At 45.9% G+C, this 27,328-nt stretch overlaps 1 protein-coding gene across 3 annotated transcripts in view; it reads left to right on the top strand.

The window, feature by feature from the left end:
• Positions 1 to 27,328, top strand: part of FGD3 (FYVE, RhoGEF and PH domain containing 3) — a 113,913-nt gene that overhangs the window by 30,044 nt on the left and 56,541 nt on the right. Inside the window, exon 1 of one of the 3 annotated variants that reach the window (XM_074602606.1) lies at positions 906 to 1,106. The exons of the other annotated variants lie outside the window; for them this stretch is intronic. The gene's annotated coding sequence lies outside the window, so the exon portion shown is untranslated. Of the gene's footprint in view, positions 1 to 905; positions 1,107 to 27,328 lie in introns of those variants that run through there. 3 annotated transcript variants of the gene reach the window in all.

The following is a 27,328-nucleotide window of genomic DNA, read 5'->3' as shown; positions in this document are numbered from 1 at the left end:
TAAGAGCTGATGGTCAGCTGAGGTCTGTGGAAGTTGCTGTTGCTTTGTGGGAAATACTGGGCAGTGAGTATTGCGCTTCTGTCGCATTGCATTGATGTCCCTGCACCCAGCAGCTCTTGAGCTGAATCAAACGAAATTTGTATCAAATCTAATCAGTTTGATGAAACTGTATTGACCGTCCTTGCCGGGATTTTGGTGCCAGGCTTCAGTTTAACGTGGATTATTTTTGGTTGGCTTTTAATGGGCGCTCGTTGACAAGACCCAAGGAGGGGGAGCGCGGCATTGGTGTGGAGCCGGGGTCTCGCCGCAGCAGCCGCCGTGGAGCGGTGCGTGGCAGTGCCCGCCCTGCTTTTGCGGATGGGCTCTTCTCAGTTCTGCAAGCGACAGCAAAATCATTGAGGTGATCTGTTTCATACTACATGTGATAATTGTCCGTAACAGAAATGCTACCTTGCATTTGAACGATAAGCTGACGATGCTCCTTATCGAGCCTTCCTGAAACTAGTCATCCTTGCTACAGCCTCAGCTCTGCAACAGGTTCATCCTTGTCATGCAATTTTTGATTGCAATTGAGCATTAATTACCATCTGCGCAAATTCCAATATGTAAATAAAATTCCAGTTCCCCAGCTCCTCCTTGTAAGGCTCTTACACCACGCTTGTTTCAGGCAGCGTCCCCCCAGCATCTCTGAGAAGTTCCCTGCTTTTCAGCTGTATGAAATTCAGTGAAAATGAAAGTAAGTTGAGATAAAATTGTAGTGGTAGTAGTAAAACACATTTTCTTCTCCTGGTGTAGTCCCACGCAGCCTGGCTTTAAAGCATCTCCAGCGAGTAGCAGCGTTACCATCAGCGAAGCCCCCTCCCCTTCCCACATTTATTTCCATGGTAACCCGGGGAAGGCATTCTGCAGCCTCAAAACTACTTTTGCTCTTTCATCATGCAAGCTGGCATTGTCAAGGGCTGAGTGTATTCCTACAGCTTTGAATGAATATAAAAAAAAAAAAAAAAAAAAAAGGCTGAATTTGGATGGGCAGTTGTTATTTGGGAGGCCCTACAGCAGGAAAGAACGGGCAACCTTCAAGTGACCTAGTGTCCGTACGCTGCTTAGTAAGGAAAAAACAGTCTTGCTTCATTAATTGATTAACTTGGAGGGTGGGGGTTATCAGAATGATCCGTCTGTGAAGTGAATGCGGCGATTTCCTGAATCAGCTTGGAGGTAGGGGGGAAAGGGGCAGATGGCTGGCCAGGCTGTGCTGGTGAGCCGCCGGTAAGCTCGCATGCTGGGATCTGTTGCAAATCTTGCTTTCTCGTGGAGTCTTTAATGTCTTTTCAGGTATCATTTAGAAAATGGTGTCTTAACAGATGCCTGCTCTTTGACTGTATTATGCATTTGCCTTTTATTGGTGTAGAAGCGGAGATGTTTAGCGGCATTTGGCAACGCGTGCTCTGTGTGAGCAATTTAGGAGCTGGTAGTAAAGTGTTTGCTGTGTTTCCTGCCATAATGAGCTGGATTGATTATATGATCTCTACAGTGCATGCTTTCTAAAATCCGTATTTATGCAGCATTTGCGTGTAGATGTTGGGAGAATGTCATTATATTTGAGCAGGCTAAGGCTATTTGATTGCTATGTGTGATAAGAGTAGCATGTGGAACTGGTAGGACGCGGTGAAAGAATTGCAATTGCTTGCAAGCAGTAGCTGCAAACAAGGAGGAATGAAATGATGTTGTAAGTAATTATTTTTAAAACATTCTGAAAGTGGAAACCTGTCTTAATACAAGCATGGTCAGAAGCGTTTCAAACGGTATCCTTATCTTGTATGATAAACGGATTGGACAGATTATTGTTTTTAATTTTCTGCCTGTTTGCAGAAAAATGTCTGTTTCGATGTTGTCCGAGTACATGAATCGCAGTGCAGTAATAGTATTGATTAAAATATTTCAGGGCTTCTGCCTGATCAAAGGATTAGATTGCCATTCGATTGGCTTGTGACAAGCCGGGAGGATTTTTGTTTTTCCTTCCTTGCATTATTTGGTTGGGGAGGGGTAAAAATGTAGCTTTCTTCTAAATGTGTCTGAAGTACATAATGGCTGTGAAGTCACCATGACAACACAGGGACCTGCATCAGATATTTCCTCCACCCCTTCTCTGTTTTGTTGTTTTCTAAATATTTGTTATTTATGCATTCTCTGAGATGTTTGAGGGGAGTATCTTAAAGCTCCCATTGGTATGGGACTTATAATGATACCCAGCTCTTAAAGTAAATCGTGTTTGCAGGGTTTTCTTTGATTAAGTTCAGTCCAATGTATAGAACTGTACAGCTAAGGTGGGGTCTAATCAAGAACATGAGCGCTTCCAGCAGGAGCTAAGGGTCTGCCTTTCCCACAGTTCCAGCATTGGAGCCCTGAAGACTTGTGTTGAGCTCTTTGCATGGTCCTGGAGCTTCCAGTGTTCCCATGGCATTGCCATGTGGGACGTGGGGCCTAGGGACTTCTGGCAGTTTCGTATGAGCTGAGGTGTAACAAACAGCATCTTTTTTCAGGCATGACTGGAGTTTGGGGCAAGCTTGGGGACAGCAAGGAAAAAGTCTGATCGTGGTCAAGAAACAAACAGTTCTTACACTCTTCTTTGCTAAGGGGGGCTGAATGCACCTCCCAGGCAGAAAGAGGGTGGAGGTTTTTGCAAGATGCGGTGCCAGACGTTCTTCCCACTTGTTGGGAATTTCTAAAGATGCGCTGCCTGGGGTGGAACGATACTTGTCTTCGGTTCCCCTCTTGGTCTGAGGCACTCAAATTGCACCACTCAACAATTTTCCCAGCCTGCCGAGGGTTAGACCGTACAGGGCGCATCAAGCTCTTCTGAAGAGCTTGAAGAGAATTATTAGATCGCCGGGTTAGAGAGGGTGTTCAAGAAAGGCAGTCACTGCAGCACGATGCTTAAGAGGCTTTGTTGGGGAGTGGTGGTGGGAGAGCATCTGGCTTCTGATCTCCACTCCCACAGCTGTGGGCACACGCGTGGAGTTAGATGGGTGCTTAATTTGTGGTTAGTGTTTTGGGGTGACCAAACTCCGGAATCCTCTAGGTGAGTATTTACTTTGGGGAGTAGACGTCTTACCTGGAGGTCTCTCCCTAGTGCCGCCATCTGCCTCCTTTTGGCAGGATTTGTAGGATGGGAGGGAAGGTGTTTGTTTCACACTTGTAACAGCAACCCGCGTAATTCAGAGTGAAGTTAGTGGAATGATGCGTAGTAGCAGGTGTTCTGTGGAGATGGTGTTTCAATGTCAGAGAAGGGTAATGATGTACTTCGAAGTTAACGTTATACTTCTTGATGGAAAAAAAACACTGTAATTTGGGTAAATGGAAGGTAAAACTCATTGTAGTTGTTGTCGCTTGTAGTATCTGTGTGTGTAGTATCTGTGACGTCTTCTGAGAACATACGGATTTACTTGCCCTTGTGGCAGAGTTGTGAGCATGTTTCAGTAGTGAGGCAATTAAAAAGCAAATACAACACAACGGTGGCTTTTGTCTTTGTCTTATTACCCTGCGTGCTTGTTGACACGAGGAGATGAAAATCTGTGCATTTTCCTCTCCACTCACATCAACCTGATGTTTCGCTTGCTACCACATGAATAATATGACTTCTTTTTAATTTGGAAAAGTGTTGAGTTCTGTCTAATACTGGAGCAGAAGTTCCAAGTAACGTTTAACAGGAATTATCTGGAGCTGGGTAGGATTGTGTCCTTTGAAGAACCGCGTGTCTACGTGATACAGCCGATTTCCTCTTCTCCTGAATGTTACTTGATGTTATCATTTCAAATATAGCAACTGTGTAGAAAATCCAGTCCTATGGAAATTCATCTCGAGTGTATGGGAAAAGATTTCATTTGAGCCAGAGGCTAAAAGCAAGGAGATAAATCAGTGATGAGAACAACAAGTAAGAGCACGAGTCTGATGGAGTTAGGTTATACAGATTTTTGTGGTTACGTACCTTGCTTTCAAGATCCATAAAGTTAGGAAACATACCATAAACACTAGAGGCAAAAACTTGAAAGTCATGAATTTAGGAGTAGTTCAAAACCAAACCAAACGAAACCTAACCCTCCCCCCAGCGACAAACAAGGAAACAAACCCCCTCGTCTTCCCAAGGTTCGAGCCAAGCTGGGTGCTGTAAGGAAACCCAAACCAGAAGAAATCCCTGTAGATGTATGAAGGTCCACTGGGGATAGGGCAGATTGGCATGAAGATGGCATTACAGCATTCTTAAGGTACTTAAGGGTCCTGGGAATTGAAAGGATGCGTTTTACTCCATCTGATGTTAGCAGTAGTGCTTTAAGAGCCCACTGACACTCACCTGAAATCAAGGCATTTGGCTTTTTTTTTTTCTTATTAATTTTGTCCTATTAATTTACTAAGTTGGGAAGGGAAAGACTTGGTTTCAGTCCTGCAGAATAGGATTACATTCGTTTGCAGTATTTTATTAGGAATGACCTGGTTTTGTCCTGTGTCGGAGACTGGCGCTAGCTTGTAGCGTAACACCTCTTCTTGCTCTTTCCCAGCACACGGGGACTGTTGGCATATGGACTGCCATGAAGAACTGCAGCCAAGGTCTAAAAATTCTTTCCAATTTATAGGGTCCTTTCCCCAGACCCCCACAAAAAAAGTGAAGAATTCACCATAGCGGATAAATTCACACTTCACTGTTAAAATGGAATCCTGTTTTTATAGAGCTGTTTTCCTTTGCCTTCCCCCTGAAAGAAAACCCCAAAAGTTTCTGCGTTTGCAAGTTGCACCAGGAAACCAAAATTGAGCATTCTCACTTAAGCATGGGATCAGTTCAAGTTTCATTTCCCCTATAAATGCAGATATGGCATTAAATAACCCTTGCCACAAAAATGACAGAGGTCTGGGAAAAATGCTTCACTGAAAATTCTAAAGCTCTCAACCTCTTTGGTTATCAAAGACAGGCTGGTTTTAACTTGAGTTAAACGTATTGAATGACTGGCCAGAATGCCATGGTCTGGGAGGGTGGGAAGATGAAACTGTTGTTACTTTGCTTGTAAAGGTGATTTTGTTTTTAAGAAGAAAGAAAAGTGTCAATTTTTGCATACTTCTTTCAATACTGCTGACTCCTGTGAAAGTATTTTGTTGCAGAGCAAGAGGTTTCCATATTCTTTTCCATGCCATTATGCAAAAATAATTGAGACGCAATACTTCTGCCTGCTGGCCAGTTGAATTGCTGTAGCCCGTGTCGTTCACAGGGTTTTGCAGAGCGCAGGACCTGTCAAAATAGCTGCCCTATCTGTTGCTTGATACGCTGGCGTGGAAATAGATGACACACGGAGAGGTCGTGGAGCTCCCGCGACTTGAGTCTCCCGTCCAGAGGAGCTGCCCAGTGCTCCTGCGTTCCCTCCGAGCAGCCTGGATAGAGAAATACGAAGGGCTTCGGGACTGGGTCCTTAAAGAGTTAAGTGCAGAGAAGTACTAACCAGTGAATATTTAGGTCATGGAGGACTGAGACTGGAGAAGGGCTGCACATTCGCGACAGCTGGTGGGTTTTGTGTTGGTAATAAACTGGAGAATATCTTCTGTCTTGTCTTAACACTGGGTTTTGAGTTTCTAATTGTACTTTCTTTTGCATTTGTGTTCTTCGTTGCATTTGCGTTGCTTTGCAAGAGGTGAGGTGTGCAATGGGTCTCTAAATGGACTTTCTAGAACTATTACTTGTGTCTTCCGTCATGTCCTACATCCCGAGTTGGAGCTGATTTCCCAAGAATAGTAAATGTTTTGAAGATGAAATAGGGGTAATTTGTTGTCTTTTCTGAGGCAATGCTTCCAAAATTCAGTGTCTTCCCGACTTTCTGCAGGGCTCTGACCCATAAACCACTTCTCAACCGTACGGGTAGTCCTGGCTTTGAACACTGCGGGTGAGTGTTTGGGTGACACGTGTTGTAACTGTAGTCGTGTGAGCAGTACCCCTGAAATCCGTGGGATTACTCCTGCGTCTGGCCACGGCCACGTTCGGGCTTGAAAAACTTTAATTTAGCATCCTGGGTAAGGCCTGCAGGAGTTTGTTGTGTTTGTTGTGTTCCCTCTCTGCTCTGGGCCAGACGCACCCCTAGAAGCTCGGTATGACGGCGCTTGCCTGCAGCTGAACCTGTGTGAAACAGTTCTGCTCAGGGAGACTTTTATCCAAGCACAGCCGTGCTAACGTGGCTGGAAAATAAAAGAAGTTGGATTAGCACAGAATTTTTAATAGTCTTGCGAGAAGGGCTGGGTGTTAGTGGTTTGGAGAAAAGTCCACTGAATAAAGCTTACTGAAAACACTACATTAATGGGGCTTCTTTTATGGTTAGTGTCTGTATTTACATGGGAAAAGTAGGGTGAGGATGAGTAAGGGACACTGAAACACTTGCTGATGTAGCAAAAAAGTGACCATGTTTCCGAAAGGGTAAGATTCACTTTTGGAAATGGAATTATTTCATGCCTTTGTTCATGGTTCTAGAATTTGTAAATTGTCATTCAGTGAAAATAACTCGCGGTAATTGATTTTTGCTTTTTTTCTTATCAATGGACTTGGTGTTTCTGATTAGTTTCTTGTCTACTTCAGGAGAGGGTTATCTGTATTTGGGAATGAATTGGGTTTTTTGCTTGGCATTGTTGAGAATTGCTCAAACTATACTATTACCATCGACGTCCACAAGAAATGAAATGCAACGTTAGTATAGGTGTAAACCCTGAGTAGCCCCCACACCCCCTGCACTCATGATTAGAAAGGTAACTTTAAAATGTTAAGAAAAGACAGGCAAACATTCCCATTAATATGGTATTCTCTCCTGGTTTCTTATATTTCCAGGGAAGTGGAATTACATGCTTTTTTTAAACGTTAAGGTAAAAATAGGTAGCGTATACTTTGCTGTGTACAATAGAACTTCCATCTCTTCCTACTTTCATAATAATTTTGTTTGGCAATAATTTTAGTGTGGGTAGATCAAGGCAGGGGCATTGCTGGTGGCACAAAGCTGGGAGGGGTGGCTGACACCCCAGAAGGCCGTGCCGCCGTCCCGAGAGACCTGGACAGGCCGGAGATCTGGGCAGAGAGAAACCTTATGAAATTCAACCAGGGCAAGTGCAGGGTGCTGCAGCTGGGGAGGAATAACCCCCTGCACCAGGACAGGTTGGGGGGGACCTGCTGGAGAGCAGCTCGGTGGAAAGAGACCTGGGAGTCCTGATGGACAACAGGGTGACCATGAGCCAGCAATGTGCCCTCATGGCCAGGAAGGCCAATGGCATCGTGGTGTGCATCAAGAAGAGTGTGGCCAGCAGGTGGAGGGAGGTCATCCTCCCCCTCTGCTCTGCCCTGGGGAGGCCACGTCTGGAGCACTGTATCCAGTTCTGGGCTCCCCGGGTCAAGAGGGACAGGGAACTGCTGGAGAGGGGACAGCAAAGGGCTGCCAAGATGCTGAGGGGACTGGAACACCTCTCTGATGAAGAAAGGCTGAGGGATTTGAGGGCTGAGGGATTCTTCAGTCTGGAAAGAAGACGGCTGAGGGGGAACCTCATCAACGCTTATAAATACTGAAAGGGTGGGTGTCAGGAGGATGGGGCCAGGCTCTTCTCAGTGGTGCCCGGGGACAGGACAAGGGGTAACGGGCACAAACTTGAGCATGGGAAGTTCCACCTAAACCTGAGGAGGAACTTCTTTGCTGTGAGGGTGGCAGAGCCCTGGCACAGGCTGCCCAGAGAGGTGGGGGAGTCTCCGTCTCTGGAGACATCCCAACCCCGCCTGGACGCGTTCCTGTGCCACCTGCTCTGGGTGACCCTGCTCTGGCAGGGGGTTGGATGGGATCATCTCCAGAGGTCCCTTCCCACCCCTGCCATTCTGTGATTCTGTGATTAAATGGTGGCATCTTTGCAATTGAGAGACAAAATGTTCACAAAATTCAAATGTAGCTGTGTCTAGTGCTCTCGAAACAATGAGCTTTGAGGCAGTATCTGTAGCCTTGATCTGAAATATTGTTCTGACTTTTACATGAAAATAAATAATTTCTACCTTATGCGTTTTCTGAGCTGCAGTCTCTTGCGCTTGTTCTGAGCAGGTTATTCTGATGGCAACGTTCCATTAACTTTTTTCTGCTATTATTTTTAAAAAGTAGAAATTGAATCTGACAGTCTGGTGCCCTGAAGTATTCAGCTGACAGCGAAATTATCTAAATGATACGTGCTCGTTTATTCCTGCACTTGCCCTGTGTTGTGTGCCCGAAGTACAGCAGTTTGGATGAATGTTCGTTTTTATGCTGCGGTAGTGCAAGAGAACACTAAGAAAATATTTCAAAGTAGGGAAAATCGTGGGGTTTTTTTTTTCATCCTTATGTACTTGGAAACCGACTAAAGAGCTCTCTCAAATAGTATGTGAATGTGTTTATTAAATTAACGTGAAATGGGTTTATTTCTAAGCCACTTAATTAAATCTAGGGGGACATGCAATGCAAGTCTCTCGGGCTACGCGTTGCTGCCGGTCTGGAGCGTGCTCAGAGAGAAGGGATGAACTCGGTGGGGTCAGGCAGCGATGTGGCACGCTGGGTGCTTTGGTCCGAATGCTGGTGGAGTGGTGGAGAGAAAGTTGTCTTGACCTTAAAGAAAAAAAAATAATTGAAAAAGGTCAGAAGAAAAGCGTATTGGGAACTTTCTACAGACGCGTTTTCTGCCTAAAACAGTGGTGTCCAACATTGGTTTACCTGTTGGCTCAGTTACTGAATGGAGCTAATAGAGGAAAAACAGTGTACTGTACTCCCTTCGTTGACTTCAGCTTCGGTTAAAAAAATTTTTTTGCTACATCATGTTGTCACCATGGTGTTGCTCGTGGTTTTAATGAATCCTTCAGAATAACTGATTGAGAGCCTACACTAGAAGTGCGTCATGTTTCCATCCTTGCCTAATTTGTATTGTGTCTATGGATCAAAAACCACACTTCCATGGACACAAAAGATAGCTGTGCTGTGCAAATTAAGAGTCATCCTGCCGAAAGCAGTGGCGCTGCCCTCCTACCCCTGTTCCCGTGATCTGTGGTGTGTGCCCACGTGGTGTGTTTGGAGTGCAGCTGAGGAAAGCAGAGAAAAGGAAAGTGAGGGCCAAGAACACAAGTTTAACATGTCACCAACTTATAAATGGCTTCAGCAGTGAGGCAAAAATTCTGGTGGGAGAATAATTCCTCTGATGGGTATGGACGGATCTATTGCTACATGTAAAGTAGCTCCCAGCAATACTTTGAATCATAATTAGGGGAAAAAACAGAGGCGTATTCAGTATGTAAAGTACAGCAGGTGTGACCATCGGTTCTCTTTAATGTAGAGGAATTTTCCTGTCAACAGAAGGAGTATCTCAGACGGGACCTGCAGTAGTTGAAGTGTTTTTCCACCAGCAGGGCTGGCTGGTAGTTATTACAGGGCTACTGGCTGCAAGTTGCACGGTTGCATTAGTCCAACACAGGTTCAGTGCTGCCAGATCTGCTGAGTTTTCTGGGTTAAAATTTGGATGAGGGAAGTCAAAACGTAGGGAGGATTCAGATGAACCTGTATCTTTTGGAGACAAGAGTTAAAAATACTTCTGCCGCAGTTTACATGTAATAAGAACAATGAGAATTAGACTGCTATCGGTGGGTGGGCTAATGATAGCCACCTAAGGATACCAGATTTCATGTGGTTTCGTTAAGCCCTGGACTGTCCACCTCCCTTCGTAATGAGTTTTCCACCAAAGTACTTGCTGTTTCTCGACACAGCTATGCACAGTGCAGGCACTTGGGTTTTGCAGATCAGTACTGTTGTGTCATGCAACGATAAAATATTGCTTCCTTGTTTATCCTTTGCTGATCATACCACCATTAATACTTTCTTTGGTGGTATAGATTACGTTCCTTTCAAGCTTGGTAATTACATTGTCTTCAATGTGTGGTGAAATTTAAGCCATTGTCCACCCTGTGAGGACCGTCTGCTGATGAATAGCTGCATTCGCTGGTACTCACACTCGCTCCAATTCATCTGGCGAAGAATTGGGTTTTGGATGTTAATTATCCAGACAAATCAGCAATCGATTTAAAGCATTGTTAAGGACAAAGAAAAGAATAAATAGCTTCTGCAAAATATGGCATTGTGAATGGTACTGATAGTATCTGCTGTAATTTGTCTGTCTGCCTTTGAAAGCACTGTGCAGAAAAGATGAGCTTAGCTTTTTGAGGTGATTGCCCATAGTGAGTATGAACATTAGCCTGTTCCTTCCTTGGTATCAAAAAGACAAAAGGCAAATTCATCATGTGCTTTTTGTAAAAATAAACAAACCAAAACAAGCTACTTAAAACTGGGCCTGAATCTTGCAGTCCTCCTGCGAAGCGTCCCTGGTTTCAGTATCTGTTCATGCTTTCGTGCTCCAGGAGAGGCGTTGGCAGGGTGGGAGATGGGTGCTGAGAACTGTGCTGAAGCACGCGGCACGTTGGAACGAGTTTGGGAGCTGATTTGGGTCAGATGAGGGGGATGGCTGTGTATGCACACGCGGTATTTAAGCTACGGTAACACCACCAATGAATCGATGCTGCTGGGTGGCTGGTGCCCCACTGGGGGGACTGTCGGCGTCTCTGTGAAGTGGTGCAAAGTGCCACCCACAGATTGATTCTGATGATGAGAAAGGAGGTGAATGCACGTATAAAATAGAGTTTCACCTCATAAATACCGTGTTGTGCTGCCTCATAGCCAGTGAACGCGCTCTCGCTTGAGGTGCGTTTTCTAACACAACAACTTGAAAAGCTTGCTCGTCTAAGAAATGCACGTGAATGGTTGTGTGACGCACACAAAGGCTTTAAACCAGTTTTACCATTACCCTTTATAGTTTAATAAGAAAGACTAGGGCCTGAATTATTTAGGAATACCTTTCTGCCAAGGCACCTCTCTACCCACGTTGTCTTGCTTCGTCTGATGTGCTGCTGTATCCAGGTACCTACGAACTAAAGTGGGTTCAGAAATAGGGAAGTGTTGATTCTCTCTTGGTTGTGGATGAGTGCTGCTTAGGAGAGTTTTATTTTTGCTTAATGGGACTTCCCTCCGTTAAGTTTTGAAAGAAATTCTCATTTTTTTAGTGGAAAACAGAACGTTTGAAAAATCTCCAGGAATGATTTCCACTCCTCCCTCCCAGTTTTAACTTCTGAGCCAAGTGAGAAGAGAGGATTAAACGCAGCTTCTGCAGTGCAAGATACAGAATCCCTTTGTGCTGTTAGGCTTGAGTCTCTTCTCAGGTAGCCTGAAAATGTTAATTGAATTGAAGTAGTTAAGGGACCAGTACTGGCCTTTGATATGCTCCTACTGAAGTTTGGGGTTTTTTGGGTTGGTTTTTTGTTTTTCCCCTGTTCTTTTCCATTTGTCCTAAATTAAGGAATGCCCTAAACCAAAAGAAGAATTTTAACCTTATAAGAATCCAGGAATACAACCGTTTGCGACCAAATTATGGCAGAACAGTAAGTTACTGTCTTATCAGCTCAGATCCTTGGTGGTTAACGTGCGAGCTCTTAGCTTGCCCCAGTTTTGAGGTAAAGCGTGTCAGTTTGAGGTTTCTCGTTCTCTGCGCTCACCCAGGCACGGATGGCAGGTCTTCGGAGGAGGCAGCAGTTTGCTAAGCTGTGGTAACTGGGGGTGCCGCGTCCCTCCCGCCTGGAGGCAGCAGCAGTCGGGGAAGGAGGACAGTTATTTTTCTTGGTGGAAAATGTTTACGGGCATTTCTTCCCATTGCTTGCCGGCTTCTGGAAGGCTTATTGCCGATATCCATCTTACGATGCAATGTCGGGCGGAATATGGATTTGCACCTAATGAAAATAGAGTGAAAAAATTATCTTTGCTGCTCGATGGCTGGTACCCCACTGGGGTGGCTGTCTGCATCTCTGTGAAATGGTGCAAAGTGCCACCCACAGGCAAATTAAAATACTAATTTCTACAGCCATCTTGCAAGGGAAGCTAAAAGCCATCAAAGAAGGTTAAACAGGAGTAGAGTATTTCATGTTGTTGCTGGTTCTACTCATGCCTCTCTGTTAGTCAAAGGCTGACCTTCCTTTTCCTCAGTTTGACACCGTTATAACTTGCAGTTATTAGCTCTTTGTCATTGTAGTGTCTGAGATTTTCCAGCGCATCATCTGCTTATTCCAGAGAGTTCCCAGTTTTCTGGTCTCCTTCCTTCATCAAACAAGGAAAAAGTAGACACGGGGCAAAAAACTGACCTTCAGTTCAAGCCAGAATAAATTTCTAGACTTCTTTGCTCACAATTCTCCCTGCCGTTACTACGGATCTGGTCCTCCCCAGCTCGCAGGGAGGACCACGCAGCTTTCTCTGTGGATCCCTCCTCCCCTCCCCAGCGCAGCCCAAGCTCTTTGTGGTGCACAATGAGTCGAACGAGGTAGGAAGAAGCGTCCTGACGGTGTCCTCTGCGCTTGCTGCTGCAGATGTGCCAAAGGGATGGATTGCAACGTGTGCATGGTGTGGTTGGCCTTGTTCAAAAACGCTTATGGGAGTTCTGCTCACAGGGCTCTGCCTCTGTCCTAGTAGGTTTTGGTTCCCAAGGGCAGGGCTTTCTAGTCTTTCATCCGTCTGTCATTGAACATCTATGGCAGGGCGTAAATAACAATGGTAATGACGGTCTTGCAACCTGGCGTGTTTCCCTGGGGAGAGCAGCGACTCCTGCCCCGCTGTTCCCAGGCCCCGATGCCCAGATGGTGGTGGCTCTTAATAGACTTGTGTGCATCCTGTCTGAACACCAGAACTACTTAATTTGGCAGCCTTTGTCAGTTTATACACAGTCGTTATGAATCCCGCAATCTGCCTTTCAGGTGACTTTTTCTTTTTTTAATGTTAAAAATGATTATTTTTTTTTTTTTTCCCAAGTACCGAAGCCCAGTCGTTTTAATTTAACGTTATCATCTGTATTTCCAACAGATTGCTGAGTGGATTAGAGTTTTATGCTGTTAAATGTAATTACAATTTAAGTTCTATGTTCAAAGAAACTAATGTGTAGTTATGGCTCTAGCTTTTATATTTATAATTCTGAAAATGTTTTTGAATAAAATATATCCTATTGTATAGAAGAATGAGGAACCCCATCATATAATACAGTTTAGAATATGCAATAAATTGAATTTCAGTTGATATGAAAAGGTTTATATAGTTTTCATGGCTAGAATGAATTCTTTGCTTTAACTGTAATCTAACCATTGTAACTCCGCCACCAAAGGAGATCAGTGACCTGAAGTATTTGGGGAACGTCTCTGATTGAGTCACCTATTTTGAAAACTGCGTGTACTTTGTGTATGCTCTGCACTCTGGCATTCAGATATTATTTAACGTTTTTAAATGACATGTACAGAATACTAAGATTACTAAAACATGGGCTGGGTATCCGCTAAATTAAACTTGTCAACACAAAAAGAACCGATGATTAACGCACTTCATGTTTGTGCCACTTAGGGCAGTCGTGCTTTTCTGTTACCTGATGCATCCACCTGTTTGAGGAATTGGAAGACGGACGTAGTGTTCTCAGCTCCACATCTTGTGCTCTGGGCCTTTCCCTCAACATAAGCCCGTTGCAAGGCACGGTGCCTTTTTGTGCGCCTGCGGATGCTGAAGTGCTTAGCGGGGAGGAAGGAGTATGTCTTCAGTCGAAGAATGGTTTTCCTAGATGCTTGGCTAGGGAAATTAGGCTGTAGGGTTGCATTCCTGGATCTAGCCAGGCGGAGGAGGCGCAGCACGGTGAGAAACAAGTTCGCTCTGAAAATTGGAGAAATTAAGTAGAATTTTTTCCGTTTGTCTCTAGTTTTACTCTGGTTGTTTTGTCAGCAACTGTGTGTCTTGCAGTGAACAAAACGCAGAATCCTTCCTCATCGTTAGCACAAACGAGCTTTTAAATTAAAAACCGCCTCTAAGCAATTACTTTGCAGTTCTGGTTTTTCCTCTGCTACAGTCCATAATAAAACCCGACCGGAGTTTTTCCATTTCGAGAGCCCAGCTTCAGCCAAGGCAGCCCGGAGCCGAGGGCTGGTTCCCGCGGGGTGCCTGCAGGACGGGCGAGGGGCAGCGTGGTGGGGGGACGCGCCGGTGGCCCCGCCGGAGTGAGCAGCGGGGGGGAAGCGGGGCTGGGGGTGCTGGCAGTGCCTTGCCGTAGCCTTCGGAATCGCCTGCGGCTGCAGGCTGCCTCTTCGGGTTTCTCCAAAGAGAACTGTCACTCCCTAACGAGGGAGGTGGGAATGGCTGATGCAGGCTTTGCATGTATTTGTGAATGCCAGATTTGGATAGGGAGGGGATGCCACCTAAGCTCTGACCATCTCCTCGTTAGCCACAGTTTATTTATGAGCAGGATAACATGGCTTAAGGCACCTTCTGAGCACTAACTTTGGTGACAATCACCATGTCATTTTGCTCATCAGATGCAAAAGCAGAGCTCTGGTGCCACGGGGCAGCAGTGGGTCCGCGGCCAGTCGGTGTCAGTCACTTGTGAAGCGGATCGTGCTCAAGCGTAAGGGCGTGATCAGGCGCTATTGCAGTTCATGGGCGCATGTGCTTTGGGGGTTGGGTTTTTTGTTTGGTTGGGTTTTTTTGGAAGGGCTTTGGAGGGCTCGCAGTGCCTGCTGAGCAGGGTGCTGCCAAGGAAGCAGAAAGGGGAGTAGGGAATTTGCAGAAGTACTGGTATTACTGGTTTATTGTTTATTGATTGATGCTAACTCAGGTCCTCACTTTAGGTGTAAAGATACTGCTCTAAAAGGTGTCTCATTCCTCGCCTTGCCATGTGGCGTTTGCAGCAGGTAAGGCTGGCTGAAGCCAATACTCCTCAGATCTGAAAAAACCCAAACCAAACAAAAAATCATTCATCCATGGCCCATTCTAAGGAACTGACACAATTCTGATGATATAAATAAATTATACTTTCACTGTCAATGATTGTAAGAGCTTAGAATTACAAATTCATTACAAGAGTCATTCATTATCTGAAATAATCTTGTAATGATCTCTTTTCTCTGGTTTTCTTCTACAATGAAAATTCCTTGCATTTTTCGTAATAGCTTCTAAATTTCTGTAATCGTTTTTATTTTTAAATCCCTGCGTTATTTCCAGTCATCCTTTCTCCTTAATAATGCAGCTTTGCCAGCAAGCATACGTTGTGTGCATTGCGTATTCTCCATCAATAAAAGGACAATGTGGAATAATGATGCAGAATTTTCATGAAAACCAGCAATTATTGAAACAGTGACTGCCATACAGTAAATGCTGGTTTATGCAATATAATTTTAAACACATTTATATTTGAAAATGGTAGTTGCCAGTTACGTTTAATGTGACGATAGATCAAAGTCTTCCTTAGTTTATTTCAGGATTGAAAGCTATCACCTAAGCAAGGGAGAACGTGCGCTATTTTCAAGGTGTTAATTTGAATATATATTTGGGGTTAATGATCCAATTCTGAAGTTGCCACCTGTTTGTGTTCATCTTGAGCTTCAGATGTCTTCAGTTTTCTTTAAAATCATTACTGGCAGAATTGTAATGCGATTTTGAGATTATGCGTGATACGGCTTTTTCTTTCGAATGAAGATTTGGCAGTCCGTCACGAGGATTTTATTGCTTGTGGTTTATAACTGTTGTCCCAAATAATCACCTAGGTGCTTACAAAACGTCCTTATTGTCTCATCTGGCAGTTACTGATTTGGTGAAAGTGTGGTTATAGATAACAGGAGAGATGAAATGGTTGCTGCGGATAGAATAAATGAACTGGGGCTTTGTTGGGGAAACTCATGCTGGTTCCTTTCAGTGCAGTGTTTTTCTGTAGTCTGTGGTACAGGCCTTTGGGCTGCTGTTACTTTCTTTGGAGCTTGCCAGGCTGAGGTAAATACAAAGGATGCTTTATACTATCCTGCCTCTCCCCTGGGATCCAAAATACCGGACCTGGTTCGGCGGTTTTCAGTCTCTTCCAATTTATTTATCTGTGTGTTGTTTCCATGGAACACCTTTAACCTTTCCCGGTTCTTTTCCTTGCTCTTGCTTTAGCCCTGTGGATCACAGGGTGAAGAAGCGTTGCTCTAGGCTAAGGAGACATTAGTACAAGGGAAATAATGCTCTGCTCTCGGTTCCTTCATCTGCAAAGTACAGAACGCTTGTGTAGCCCCTCGGAGTTGGAAGCGACGTGGAGTTTGACATGGAATAACGTGTCAGGCTCGTCTCTGCTGTGTGTGCCCAGCCGGGGGCTGCACGGGCGGTGGTAAGCATTGTGCTTTCTAGTTAGCTGAGAGACCGGCGCAGTGGAGCATGAACCTTTGGTCATTGCTGTTGGCTGCCCAAAGTCTCCCAAAAGTGGGGTCTGGGCTCTCGGTGGCTGGACCCCTCTGAGGCTTCCGCCGCGACGGCTTTGCGGTAGCCACGGGGGATTGCTTTGGCTGTGGTAGAAGCACGGGCGTGAGGAAGCGGCACAGAACGAGGAATGCCTTTGCTTTTAGCCCCTCAGTGCTGTACAGGCCCTTAAAGGCTTCTCTGAACCGTGATTACGGTTGTGGCCCAGCGTGGCACTCGATCTTCCAGCGTGCAGCAGGGTGTACCACGGTGACCTGTTTGCTCCTCTCCAGTTCCTGCCTGTGTTCAACCTCATCAGACAGAAACAAACCGTTTTCTTCTGACTCCTTTTCTCAGTAGGGTGCGTCTTTATTGAGAAAGAACCATTTATGTTGTTCTTTCATTACATTTGTATTAAATAGGAAGGAAAACAATTTCTTTTATCATTATAGATGTCGTACCATTGTATGTCTGTCCATCCTTGGAGATAGTCAAAGCGGGTTCTGAGCAACCTGCTCCACGTGACCCTGCTGTGAGCAGAGGGCTTGGGCTGGAGGATGCACAGCCCCTTCCAGCCTCAAAGACTCTGCAGCTTTGTCGTTCTCCGTAAAGGCAGTAACCTTCAAGTAGAGAGTTACCGAGCCAGCGCTATGGGCTGGAACATGTTCTCCTTTAATGATTATTGTGAACTGCTGGAAATACGCTACTGTGAAATTCCTCTGTATTTTGCCATGTGCAGCTCTGCTACCAAAATAGCGCATCAGTGTGTAAAATCAGTAAAAATACTCATTATGCTTTTCAATAATGAAGTTGAATTTTCTTAGCCTCTACAGTATGGAGTGCCAGCACGTGGTGGTAACACGGAAAAGCTAGTTCTGTGCTGCAGAGCTCCATAGCAGAACATCGGCACTCAGTTTTACCTTCTTTTATTTGGTACCTAAATAGACTTTTACATGAGCAGCAGCTAATTATTGGTTTACTAAAACTAATAAAACAATTCAAGATTAAAAAAGAAAGACAGTTGGTTCGGACACTGTTGGAGAGGCATTATACTGTCTTAAGTGAAGGATAATTTTTACTCTCCTCATCGGTTCAACGAGAGTTTGCGCGTTGGAATGTGTGCCACTAAGAAGATTCACAAGCAAATCAACTGGGCAGCGTGAGAGGCTCTTGGCGTGCTGCTTTTGCCATTAGCAAAAAAATTCAATAAGCTTCTAGTAAAAGGAGAAGTGAAGCCCGTGGAGCCTTTTTTTAATGACACGGTTTTAAATGAAGGCTGGAATCTTGCTTACAGGGACTAGCACCTGGCTGTTTCTCTCCTTTGGGTAGAATAGTCTTTTAAATCGCTGGAAGGTGGGCAGTGTAATGCTTTTCCCTCCTTTTCTTTCCTCCCTTCTCACCATATAGACAATTCTGGGAATTGCAGATCTGCTGTCTCCCTCTTTGCCCTTGTGAGAGAATCCCCGAGACAGTAAATCACCCAGACGCAGGTAATCTGAAAGGAACAAACCGAAATGGCTTTAGCTGGGATGATTTGTTTGTGTCTAACTGGTACAAAATCTCTTTAGGTTTTTACAGTAATGGATTGCTCTGGCGTTACGATTCCTGTGTTAAAGCGGTACAGATGCGAAGTCCCAGGAGTGTTATTAGCTTGAAATATGTTCTTTGATTTGCATAATCAGTGTAATTATAAATCAGGACTCTTCCATCGTAACGAAAAACCTGTTACCCGTCAAGGGAAACAGGAAAAAAAAAGAAAGTTCTGTGCTCATCGAAGAGGAAAGTCTCAGGAACACTGAATTAACGGTTCTGCCCCCGTCCCGTCCGCGGGGGTCCAGCGTGTGCATCTTCGCAGGGGAGAGGCCGCGTTGCAGGCACCTGGCATCAGCCAGGGCTCCAAGGCTGTCAGACAGACACGGTGAAAATGCGTTTATAGCTGCAGCTGCGTACCGCACTTCGCCCTTGGTGGCCCTTCGCCTGATAGCCGAGGACACTGCGTATAGGGATCAAAGACAGTTTCGTGCGGGGTGTTCCTGTCGGGGGGGCCGGGGGTGGTCCCTGGGTAAGCATCCTCATGGTGTGCAAGAAACATCCGGGCTCAGTCTCGAGAGCAGAGCTAAACGGAGCTAATAACCAGAAGAAGGTGGGATGAGAAGCCGGTTTGAACTGTGAGGATGGAAGGGGAGGGAAAGGTAAGCTGTAACACCGCTGCCCTGCTGCAGGACACCGCGGTGGTGGGACTCGGCCCCTGAGTTGGAGAAATGCCCCTTCTTCTGGTCACCTTGCTAGAACAACGTGGTGAAATTATGATGAGAAATGCTTGTCTATCAATAAGTCTATCAATAAGACTTCCTTCCAGAGTGCTCTAGTCTGTGTCAAGTGCTTACCTTAGTTTTTTTCTCCAGGCATGTTGTCTGCCCAATACTATATAATACCGCTGAACTTTTTTGTAATAACAAATCAGGAATAAATTAGGGAGAAGGGAGCATTTTCTTCCGTTTTTAATGAATCTTTCTGCAAAAGAGAAAAACGAGGTCTTATGAATTAACGAGTTCTGGGTTTCATTGTAATTGTAATGAAATATAGGAATGAAAATCAAGTCCTCCCTCCCTCTTCTAAATCAGGCACCTGCAGCAACTTAAACTGGACTTTTGATATCTGGACCTTACCTGCTGCGGGAATTAAGTGCGACATCTAGCACTGAAGTTAAACAAGTTGGTTTGCGCTTCAGAAGGCAAAAACTAGGCAAGACTTGTACGCACCAAAGAGACGGGTCCGGCTGCTCATCTCTCCTTGCCGGCCTTACTGTTGTAGAGGACCGTCACTTGACGTCCCCGCTCGCTGGCCGAGTCTCCTGATGTGCGTTGGGAGCAGCGTTACTGGCAGGGCGGTTGTCACCCGCAACGCCAGGCTGGCTGCTATCTGCCCCAGGCTACTTCTTTACTTCGTCGCTCTTTATGCCGCGATCTTTATATGTCATTTAACCTGCTTTCCTTACTAGATGGAAGAGTCTCAGGGTTTTTTTTCTTCTCCCGTAGATCTTGGTGTCACAGAAAGTTCCTGTGCTTATTGTTTTAGCCTAGAGTAAATCAATTATGCCATTTTGGGGGAAGAGTCAGCTAAATGCTTCCTCCAGAAGAATGAGTTTTTTGTAGCCTGTCCATTTTACTTTGTTAAATCCTAAAAGTTCACAACTGCCTTCCAGTTTTGGAGATTTGGTGTTCAGTGTCCCCCAACGTTTAGACTGAAAAAAGCAGTCTAAGTGTAAATTTTGAGAAAACAATAGCTAAATTCCAGAATTGACTTATAGTCAATAATAGTCAGAATAGCCAGAAACATAATAATATTAAATATTATTATATATATAATATATATAATATATAAAATATAATAGTCAGAAATACTCTGGTGTCAGAATAGTCTCTGACACTAGAGTAAGGGATTATTTTTAATTGAAAATCTGTTTCCCGTGTCACTTGCATGAACGTCTCTTGAGGCTTGAAATTATATTGCCAAAGTCCGGGACCAGATGTGGTCAGATGTGTCCACAGTCTGAGCTGTGACAGAAATGCTATTGCACTGAAAAGGTTCCTGGCAGGCACCTGTGTCAGAGTCATCTGCGGCGATGAAAGCAAAGGGCAGACCAATATTCTCCGGAGGGGCACAAAACATAGGCAAAATAAGACAGAATTATGCTGGCACAGTTTTTTTTACGAATTAGCAAGAAAGAGCTTGAGAGTTGCCACTTAGATAACGTGGAGGAGCACGCTTTTGGACGCTGGCATCGATGGGGTCACTGACTGCGTGGTTTGTTGTCGTAGCTCAGACAGCAGCATTCCGGATGCAGGAACAGAAATCGGAGCTAGAAATTAAAATACTTTAATTAAGCCACAGGAGAGAGAGCATACACGACTACTTAAAAAAAGCCCCCCCGAACCCAAAAAATCCAACAGCCCCCCACCTAAAATCCAGCAGGAGTTTAAATAAATTGATTTAGAAACATATCAGCCAAGAGACAATGACACGTGGTTTGCCACTCTCGAGACTCGCATCCGTGCGGTGCTTGGGTGACGTCGGTGTGCAGTTAGGAGAGGCTTCCCCACGGTCCCTCGTCCTCTGGGGCAGATGGGGTGAGGGCAGTCGGGGTCCCTGGGGTGCCAGCCCGGAGGAGCCGGGGCGCCTTCCGCGGAGGTTCCGTCCAACCCTGGCGTTCGGGGTTGACTCCTGTGACTGAAGGGAGGTCGGGGCTGTGCGGCGTGGCCAGCCGTGTCCTCCGTGTCCCTGCAGATGTTAACGGAGGGCTCAGTTTGGTTTAAAAAGACGACAGCTTTCTTTGGTTTTCGTGTCACTAATAACTTCAGGAAACGAAGGTGAGAGATTGCTGACTGCGATACCACATCCTGTTTCGCACAGGAAAAGAAAATATTTTTGGTTTGGTGCTTTAATGTCTTGATGGGGAATGTATTCTCTGGTGCATTATTTTGGTTTCTTTCTCATTTTCCTTTTAAGTGAGTGTATTTTTATTCTGTTGTCAGTATGCTTTTTCTGGTCGCCGCTTCCACTCCTATAGCCCCCTTGGAATCACCAGGGTCGGCAGCTGGTCCTTGCTCCCTTTCAGCTGCTGGTTTTTTCCCTTTGCCTTGTTTTCGGTGAGAATTGGCTTGGCAGCCTGCTATAAAATAATATCACTTTTTTGCTAGGGAAAAATGGCCTTCCGTACAGTTAATGGTAGATTCTGCCTTTTTGCCTGGGAAGTCATTTAAATTTTCTCCGTCGGCAGCAAGTTGAGCTGATCCTGTATTACACTCCTGCAGATACTGTCATTCCCACGTTGGTGGCAGCGTGGAATATCTGAACGGTCTCTTAAGGCTCCTTGCTTTGTGTTGCCGGGGCGTGCTGCGGTGGCCGGTGGGGTTTGGAGCAACGTAAAAAGCCTAAAACCAGAAGGGAGTTCCTGCTTGGTTTCTTGCCTGGTTTTTGACCTGTCCCAGTGTGAGGTTGTGTGTAATGGCTTTATGGCAGCAGGGTTTCTACGACGTGCTCGTGTTTTGGCCTTTTCTTTACCTTACCATGTAGTAAGTATATCGATCTCGGCAGCCCTATGTTGAGTAGCGCTGTAATACGGAATTAGTCATGGAGCTCCTCATTTCTGTCACTCACAGATCTTCTCCTGGCTGTTGTACATTATATAAACGTGTATAAATTATATACATACATGTAAATGTAGAGCAAACGCTTAAGAATCGCTTTTGTAGCCAATTTTTAATAGCAGTGTGCCAGCTAACCATGTCTTAAGGGAGAAGCCCTAGTGACCAAGCTGCACCCAGCGCTCCTGGGAGGTCGGAGAGCCCGTGCTGACACCCGTGGTCCTGCCTTCCGTGCTGATCGAACAATCCCAGCAGTGTTTCTTCCTGCCCAAGTGTGGGTCTGGGGCGTGAGTTTTCTTAATTTACACACAGGCTAGAAAATGAGGACTGTGCTGCCGTACCCTGTCTGGGCAGCGTGGAGTGGGACGAGAAGTGTGCTTTAGTGTTGTGAGACAAGGGCGGATGTCGGGCTGTTGAAAAGCTAATTCTCTAAATGAAATCAAATCAGATCAAAAGAACCATGAAAATTCTGTAATGATTTCTTTAAAGCAGTTGTGGAGTAATCCCTGGTGGCGTGATCAAGTGTGAAAAGTCCCAGAGGCAGAGGACAGTTTGAGTGGCATTGCACAGGGATGCCATGCTGTTCTGGATGGGGCGATACCAACAAGATTGTAACGAGAGATACGGAGACTGCACCGAAATAAGCATGTAAAACCAGAAAGAGTTATAAAATCAACAGTGAAATCTCAGCCCCTTCTGAAGACAGTTGTGAAATAGTCGGGGGTCAGATAATATCCTTAATTTCAATGGAAGCCGTGTCGCTGCCTCTCGCTGCGGCTCTCCAGCGCACGTGGGGAGCTCACTGCTGGGAGCGACGCTCGGCAAAGCCACAGACCTTCGGGACAGGCTTCAAGAAGGACAGAAAAAGTCGGAGCTGAAGAGTGATTTCTCAAGAATATGTCCGTTGTGATTCAGATCACGAGAGGCATAAGGTGTATGCGAGCGCCGGCGTAAGCGTGGTCTCGAATTGTTTGGATTCGTGTGCAGGAACTTGCTTTAAAAGAATCTGATGAGGTTAAAGGTGGGAAATCTTATTGCAAGTTTATGGAAAATCCTATGACAGCGATGTTCAGTAGTGACCCTTGGGATGCTATGGAAATGTGTGTTAAAGGAAGTGTCCTCACATAAGGCATTTAAAAGTAGTCAGAACAGGATAAAAGTACACCAAATCCCCAAATCCCAAATCCTAGCACTACAGGCCTCGGGAAGCTGCTGGTTCTTCTTGTGCTTTACACGCACAAATTTGTTTATTTTAGCTATTTAGTTCTCTCCGTGAAAAGTCCTCTCTTTTTTTCCGGGGTGTATTTCTGTGTTGTTGAGCGTTACACTGAACATACCGGATTTCTCGTAGCCCTTCTCAGACCGAGCGGCTTGGCGAGGTTCGCAGGCTCCGTGTTTTTCTTGTAAGGATGCAAACCAGCAGCCCTTCTGTGGCTCCCCGGGGACGGCGCTTGCCCCGAAAGGAAGCATTTAATTTGAAAATTTTACATTTTGTCCGTTCCTTTATCGTTTCCCATGGTAGGATTCTGCTGGGAGAGCAGGAGGAGGGGGGAGAAAGAGCGTTGAAAATTTTCAGGACTTCTGATGGAAGTCTCTTAACCAGCTCCTGCTGAATTGCATTTACTATCACTTCTGTGGGCTGCTTCCTAGCAGAGCTTTGTGCCTTTACCTTCGGAAGGCTCTCTAGACACCCCGATCCAACCGTTTGGGGAAGACTATGTGTGGTTGCACTCTGGCGCTTCATTTCCCAGAGGAGCCGTGGAGCAGCCTGAGAGTTTCAGTGCCGAGAACAGGGATTTTCTTGGTTTCCGTGGCATGTCGCTGCTGTCACCGGCCGTTCTTGCATTAATATTGAACTGTATCTAAGCCCAAAGCTTTTTAAAGAGATGTAGCTTTCTCTTCTTTCCTACTTCAGAAAGATTCCGGCTCCCAAGCCACCCACTTCCTATGCCTTACATTTCGGACATGTATGAAACTTAAAACCAAGGAGCGTTTTTCTGCCAGCTCTTCCTGTGAGTTGTGCTTAGGAAAGCTCCTCCGCGGGCGTTTGCCACGTCCGTGCTCTTTGAGTCACCTAACCGCGCTGGTGGTGGGAAGCGGGAGGGGGGAGGCCGGTTCCTCTCGGCATGGCAGTTTAAGCCGTGGGGTGAGAGCTGCAGCAGGAGCTGATCTCCCTTATTTTTGGTTGTCTTATAGCTGGAGCAAATACGGAAAAATGCAGGGGTCTCTGCTCGAACACAAGTAAGTGACTGATGTACTTCTCTTTTGATAGAGAATTGCCAGATTCTCGCTCGCTTTCAAACAGAATTTTTTCTGGATTGTGTCTGTTTCTGAAAGGTTATGGTGGTAACTTTGCTGTCACTCGTTTTACTGAAGCTGATGTTTTGGAATACCAGAAAAATAGGTGTCACGTGAAAGAACCATTGTCAGTGTCATTGAGGTGGGTCTGACAGAAGGCCGTGTGTACGGCTCCAGCTGCTTTACCACCCCCATCAGAGGGCCTCAGGGTGCACGGGCAGGAGGAAGAGGTGAGTTTTTAAGTGGGTTTGAGGAAAATGCTGGAGTTAATGAAGCAACGTGAGGGGTAAAAGAAGGGTATGCCCGGTGGCAGGGGGGGAAAGGCTTTGCTTCCCCCTGCTCTCAGGAGGGCGTTAGGAGCTGGTCTAGAGCAGGGTAAAGTTGGAGAGGTGAGGAAGAACACAGGCTCCGGAGCCGGCGGTCCTCGACCACTCTGAGGATGGTGTTGGGTGCGTCGTGGCTGACTGGAACAAGCAGGATAACGTTGTGCCATTACCGGAGCTGCCGCCATGAGGTAAATGCCATCGCAGTGCGCGGCGGGTAAGGCTGTCAACGCTGGATTTTCCCGCAAGTGTAGCGAGTGCTGTAGCGCCCTGAAAGAATCCTTTACCCAGCTGTGTCTGTAACACAGCCTGCGCACGAAGGGCACAGTATTACACCACTTGCCGCATTCCTGCTGACACAAGGAAGACGAACGCAGCACCTTTTAATTGGTGTCAGAGTTCCTCTTAGCAGGGTGGGTTTTTTATTCAGATACATACATTAGCTCTGCCCTTGAAGCCTTCTGCTTTCTGGCAGTAAGTTTCTGCCTTAAGAGCAGCCTCTCCTCCTTGAAAGGCTTTTCCTAAGGAGGGAGGGATGAAGAGAGAGAGAACTTCGCTATCAGTGACAGCGTTAGGGAATGCCCAAAGTGGATGTTTCAGTTGGAAATAACAGGGATGCTTCAACTGGGCATAATGAAACCTGTCAGCGCCCGCTCAGTCTGTAGCCAAACCTTGGGAAGAGCGAAGTTCCCGTTAACACGTCTATTAAGATATCTAGGCAAGAAGTAGCTTTCAAAATAACTCTACATGCTAACAGCTGAGGGTTTTGTCGTCGTTATTTTTCAAGCTGCTCAGTTCTGGGCACATGCTTAGTTGTCCAGACTCCAGTTAGCTTCAAAAATGTCTTTTACTATTATATCGATTCTAGTTCATTTATCTCTGTGTATTTTCCTGCAGACAGGTTTTTAATCAGGCTGGTGATGGTTGCGTGTCCATTTGATGTGCATGACGCATGTTACGAAACAGCGTTAGAAACGGACACCACTGCTGGATGCGTTTCTGGACGCAACAGCCAGTTTCCGTCTGGAATATTTTCCCTTTCAGACACTTGAAGAAGGAGCAGAGAATTGTAATGCCTTCCTGTGCTTAGAGTTGTACCTGATGGGTCACATTACGCCGAATTGCCTTTTGTAGCTGTTGACTTCACTGATGTTGCAGAGAGCCTAAATCGGCAAAAAAATCGGGAAGCTCCCGGAGGTTAACTTGTGGGCAAGGGGAGTGGGTGATAGCAGTCGTGGCAGGAGCAGGAAAGCCCTTCCACTGGTCACTAAGGCTATTGTCTCTTCCCTCGAGGTGGCAGGGAAGGTTTCCCTGAGGAGGAGCAGCAGGGCCCCCGTGGCCGGGGTCGTGCTGCCTGCGGGGCAGCTGGGAGCCCTGGTGTGCTGGTTTGAATGGCACAAGACGAATTCCTAATGCTTGGGAAAACGGGACTTTTAGAAGACTCTAGTGTCTGAATTTGTGAAAATGTTTACTTTATAGCCAGCTGTGGCATGTGGGATTCAAGGTCTCAGTGTTTTCAAGCCTTGCCAGGGATGAGGAGCAGCGAGACCTGGGCACTTGACCCAAGCTGCCAACAGGGTTATTACATACCAGGAATGAATGGCACATTCGATATAAATCGGAAAGTTTGCTGAGCATTTTTTCTCTCCCTCGACGGCTGCCACCCTGAGCACTCCTTGCCCCGGTGACAGAGCCCCGAGCCCTTCCCTTCCTCCCGCAGCCCCAGCGCTCGCGGGGTCCCACACTGGCTGTCCCCGTGGGGAGTGCACGGCTCCTGCTGATGGAACGGGCTGGGAACAGTCCGTGCGTATTTTATACTGGCATCAGGATCAATACTGGCTCTTCAGCATCATTAATGTTAATTATTTAATCTTATCCTATTAAATCTATTTATATTTCAACACTCATGTTCCCTTGTTTTTCCCCAGTTGTCCTTTCCGGGTGGGGAGGGCTCATTGGGTGAGAGAAAAATTGTCTGAACAACAATAAATTGTCGTGGGTTTCTCAAACCATCACACCTGAGGAGAGCTGCCCCTCTCCTGGGTGTCCCAGGTTTGGGCATGGCAGAGCGCAACATTTCTGGTTCTTGCTGCTATTAGTCACAACCTCCAAGATGCATTTTATTTTAAACTGGAATTATTTTTGAAGGCCGCTGCCTGGGGACCAGGTGCCAAGCGCAAGATCCGAATCTGTCTTGTGCACTGGGGGAAAAGCCCAAGAACTCAAGTTCAGCCACTTGGTTTCGACTGGTCACTTTAACTGCTGCACTCAGTGGAGCACCCAAAATCCTTATATTTTGTCTTGGTCTAATAGAAATATATAGCACAACCTTCAAGTTTGTGACAGCATCTAAGAGAATTTAAAAAAAAAATACTTTCTTCTGGCTGCAAACAGCTCAGTGAGGAAAAGGGGAGAGGCTTGAGAAATTTTTCTGTGCCATGAAGGGTTTCCTGGTGGCGTTGAATCCTCTCAGAAGGACTGAAGTTATTTTTCCATTTTAGTGAAAATATAAATTGTGTATATATATGTATATATATGAAAATCCTAGGCATTTTCAGAAATTTCGTGTTTTACCTTAGTAGGAGCCTTGAATTCGTATTATTTTATTAATGCAAAAAATTATCTCTGGAAAGCATCACCTTTGGTCCTTTTCCGCTTGGATTGGTTTCGAACAGAGAAATTGTAAACAGCGTTGTTCACGTGAGCAGAATTACAAACGAGCCGTGAAGTCCTTGAGCTTACGTACGTTGGAGACACGAGGGCTGCGCGGGGCCAAGCTGGGTCGGGCGGCGGAGTCCTCTCCGTGTGGAGCACGCGCAGGGGTTGGCAGAGCTCTGCCTGTCGTGTGCCGGGGAAGTGCTGGCACCTTCCACATCCAGACAGGCTGCACCTTTCTGCCCGGGGCTGTTGCAGATAATCAGGGGTCAGACGTGAAGTCAGCATCAGCCAGGCTCTCTGGCAATAACTCTTTATTAGTAGTAGCCTTTTATAAGGTTTGGACACAAATAACCATTTTTTTTGGTCAATTTGCACATAGCGGTACACTTCCCAAGTGTTTCCACGGCTAAGCCGGTCTGGGGAGGGTTTGCACAGTCTAACGCTGGACCGGAGAGCAGAGAGGAGGTGGTTTCTGTGCTGGTCCTGCAGGTTTGGTGGGTACCGTCACCCGCTCCCACCTCTGGGAGCGTCTGGGCAGAACGACGGACATCTTGGAGGTGGCTACCTG

Source organism: Larus michahellis, chromosome 10, assembly GCF_964199755.1.
Source record: "Larus michahellis chromosome 10, bLarMic1.1, whole genome shotgun sequence".
In the NCBI taxonomy this organism is placed as follows: Eukaryota; Metazoa; Chordata; class Aves; order Charadriiformes; family Laridae; genus Larus; species Larus michahellis.
Note: the sequence above shows the minus strand (reverse complement) of the source record. Positions and strands in the feature narration are given on the sequence as shown.